Source organism: Pristiophorus japonicus, unplaced genomic scaffold (assembly GCF_044704955.1).
Source record: "Pristiophorus japonicus isolate sPriJap1 unplaced genomic scaffold, sPriJap1.hap1 HAP1_SCAFFOLD_128, whole genome shotgun sequence".
Taxonomy (NCBI): domain Eukaryota; kingdom Metazoa; phylum Chordata; class Chondrichthyes; family Pristiophoridae; genus Pristiophorus; species Pristiophorus japonicus.
The window spans coordinates 356,045-360,613 of record NW_027250946.1 but is presented as its reverse complement, the minus strand read 5'-3'; positions in this window follow the sequence as shown (position 1 = coordinate 360,613).

Here is a 4,569-nt window from a genome sequence, read left to right as displayed (position 1 = left end):
ACCTGAGTTTGGGTCCGACATGAATAAAAAGTGGGGATCACACAATTCCTCCTCTGACGTAGTGGAACTAATTTCCCAACATTTGTAAAAATATATTGTTTATTGTGATTCAGTAAATAAAATATTTCATCTTGAAAGATTTCGATTCAATTCTGTTCAAATCGACACGATGATGCCAAATGCTTTACTGAATCCTCTTTATTTGACGACAGAAGCTCTATCTTTGCACCTTTTGCTGATTCATAAATGATAAATACAGGTTTCAAGCTGTAAAACCGTTTTTATACAAACTGTGGAAAGCACTAGCCCAGAGCAGCAGATTTAAAACAAGGTTAAAAAATGTCAATGTGTGGGAGGAATTGGAGAGTGAATCAAGGGAACCACAAGAAGATCACACAGCTGCTTCGAGAATTTGCCTCTGACCATAGATTTGTTGCGGATGGCACGGATTTTTTGCTGTTAAATATGAATAAAATGCAATGTTTATTTGCAGCTGTTTATATTTCTATCATATTACAGTTATAGGCAATTAGAAACAGGAGGGCCTGTTCTGCCATTTAAGTATATCACGGCTGATATATGTGATTTGCCCGTGATAATTCCATAAATTTTAATATTCTCTCCGAACAAAAATCTACAAATCTGTATTTTGAAATTGTAATTTGACTCTCAGCCTCAAAAGCGTAGTAGGGAAGAGAGTTCCAGATTTCTGCTACCCTCTGTGTGAGAAACTGATTCCTCACTCATCACTGAATGTGATATCTCTAATTTTACAGTTTTCCGCTATTGAGCTGGACACTCGCACCAGAGTGAATAATTTATCTCTACCTGACAGCAATTTATTTCCAGCACTTATGAAGTCCACAACCCAGAACGTTAACTGCTCCTCTGATCCTGTCTCTCGCATTCAGATGTTGAGCCCTTGCCTCTCTAGCTGATGATTCTTTGCGCCCAATAATAGCAGATGGGTATTTAACCGGGGTATAAATTTAATGTCGTTGGTAGAAGGATTAGATGGGTGATAAGGAAGCAGTTCTTCACCAAGACAGATCTGGGAGTCTGGAACTCACAGTCTGAATGGATGGCAGATGCAGAACGATCATCATATTTTTTTTAAGTACTTGGATGTGCTCTAAAAGAGCAGTCATCTGCCTATCCATATCCCTAACGCTGTAACCCATCCATGCACCGCCTATTCCTATTGCTGTCTTTGTAAACCTTCTATGGACAGCCTAACCGCTATGCCTTCCGCTGCAACCGATCCACGGAACTCTTATTCCTTTCCCTATCGCTATAATCCATCCATGGACAGCCGATCTCTATCACTACGGCTGCAACCCATCCATTGACTGCCTACCCCTATCCCGATCACTGTTACCCATCCATGGACCGCCGATTCCTATCCCTATCACTGGCACCCATCAACAGACCGCCTATTTCTATCCCTATCTCTGTAAACTGTTTTTGGACAGCTTGACCCGATGCCTAACGTTGTAACCAATCCATAGACAGCCTGTTCCATTCACTATCTGTCACCCATCCATCAATCACCTTCACCTAACCCCATCACTGTAACCCATCCACCCATCCATGGATTGTCTATTCCGATACCTATCTCTGCCATCCTTCCATGGACCGTCTATTCCCATCGCTTTCGCTGAGGCCCATTCATGGACTGCATATCCCTATCTGTATCTCTGCAACCCATTCATGGGGTGCCTGTCCCTATCCCTATCGCTTTACCCCATCCATGGACTGTCTAATGCTATTCCTAGCGGTGTAACCCAACATGGCCTGCCTATCCCTATTCCTATCTCTGTAACCCATCCAGGGACTCTCTGTTCCTATATTTATCGCTGTGACCCATCTATGGACCGCCTGCTCATATAGCAGTTACTGTAACCCTTGCATGGACAACCTATCCCTATGCCCTTTCCTTTATCCCATTCATCGACTGTGTATTCCTATCCTTATCGCTGTAACGCAATATGGCCTGCCTATTCCTATCCCTATCTCTGTAACCCATCCATGGACTGTCTATTGCTATCCTTAACGCTGTGACCCATCCATGGACCGACTCGTCCTATACCAATCTCAGCAATCTATCCATGGACTGCCTTTCCCTATGCCTATCTTTTTACCCCAACCATTGATTGTCTATTCCTTTCCTTTGCGCTGTAACCCAACATGGCCTGCCTATTCCTATGCCTATTTCTGTAACCCATCCATGGATTGCGCATCCCTAACGCTATTACTGTAACCCATCAATGGACCCCGCTATTCCTGTATTTAATGCTGTGATCCGTCCATTGTCTTCCTAATACTCTCCCTATTGCTGTAACGCAGCCACGGACCGTTTATCTGCATCGCTACTGCTGTCACAAATCCATGGATTGACTACTGCTATCCCTATCTCTGTAACTCATCCATGGACCTCCGAATCCTATCCGTATCGCTTACAGCCATCCATAGATTGATGATCCCTATCGCTGTACATCATCCATTAGCTACCTGCTCTGATCACTATTTCTGTAGCCCATCCATGGTCCGCCTATTCCTATACCTATTTCTGTGACTGATGCAAAGACTGCCGATCCCTATCTCTGTAACCCATCCATGGGTCACCTGACTATATCACTACCTCTGTAACTAATCCAAGGACTGGATATTCCCATCGCTATCTCTGAAACCCAATGATGGACCGCATAACCCGATCCCAATTGCTGTAACCCATCCATGGGCCACTAGTCCTATCCGCAGCACTGAAACCCATTCATGCTCCGCCGATGCCTATCTCTATCGTCGCTATAACCCACAGATGGACCGCCAATGCCTATCCCTGTCTCTGCAACCCATATGTGGACTTTCATTCCAATCCCTAGTTTTAAGTCATTCATGAACTGCCTATCCCTATCACTTTCTCTGTAACCCATTCATGGACTCTTTATTCAAATCCATATCTGTAACAAAACCATGGACCCCTATCCCTATTTACATAACCCATCCATGGACTGCCGATCCCTATCCATTTCTCTGCAAGCCATCCATCGACTGCCTATCCATATTTAAGCCATCCATGGACTGCCTATCCCTATCTCTATCTCTGTAACCCTTCCTTGGATTGCCTATCCATATCACTGTAACCCATCCATCGACCTCCTATCCCTGTCGCTTTAATCTTCTATACCAGTGCTTCCAATAGGACATCCTTTTGTCATAACAGAATATTCCCCTCAACCTTGGTTGTCTTTGCCCTCGAACATGTTCGTACTATTTCCCGCAAATCTGCGCTCACGCATTCTCGCCCTCTCATACAAAAAATAAGTATTTAACCTTGCACTCACCTTCCACCCTACCGGCCTCCAAAATCAATGTAATATACTCCGCTATGTCTGCTTTCTCTACCGTGATTTAACCACCAAACTCTTCTTCCCCTCTCTTACCATTCCCATTCTGAAGCGACTGCTTCTTCCGCAACATCCTGGTCCATTCCGAAGCCATTCTAAGCAGCGCCTTCCCTTCTCAGGACATCTTCCCAGGCAAGCGCAGGACAAGCAACACCTGCATTGTTACCTCCTGACTACCCACTATCCAGGCTCCCAAACACACCTTCCAGGTAAAACATGGTTTTACTTGTATTTCGTTCAATGTGTTATACAGTATTCGCTGCTCACCATGTGGTCTCCTCTGCACTGGGAAGACCAGACACAGATTGGGTGATCGCTTTGTGGGGCACCTTGGTTCAGGCGGCAAGCTTGACACTGAGCAGCCAGTCACAAGTTATTTTAATTCTCTGGCGCACTCCCCTACTGAGATCGATGTTTTTGGTGAAATTAAACTCAATGTAAGCTCGAGGAACGGCACCTCATCTTTCGATTCGGTAGTTTCCAAACTTCTGTACTCAAGATTGAGTACAACAACTGAAGGTCTTATACACTGCTCCAATTTTTTGGACACGAGCTGCTGCTAATGATTCTGCAATTCCCATTTAGTGATCCACTAGACCCATCTTTTGTTTCTTTAATTTACCAATTTTATCCCTTTTGCTTTGCACCATCAATCCCTTGATTCATTTGATCTCGTGCCTTCCATCCTGTCACAGAGCTTCCCATTTGTTCCGTCCCCAGCCCCGATCCATTTTACTGCCTCGGAACCAGTTTAAAACCTGCTACAACTCGAACTATTCCCAGTTGTGATGATTCGTCATCAATCTGACACGTTAGATTTACTTAGCTCCCCAGAAATGTTTTCTGGCCTGCTGATTATGTCCAGCAATCGCTGTTTGAATTTCTGATTTTCAGCACAGCCAGTACTTTCCCTTGTAAATATTAAGATCAGCTCCTTGGTTGTGAGGCACAGTGACCAAGCAGCAAGATCTCATTTTATTAACTGAAAAGCGCAGACTCGTCCCCTCTCCATGCATGCATAAAATGTTGCTTTTCAAACTCCTGTTGCTCCTAAAGATCTCGAATTGCTGGTAAATCTGCCAACCCATGTGTCTGAAGATCCAGTGAATCGCCTGGATATGTCGGAGATCGACGCTGCTCCACGCATTTAGCTTGAATTTGA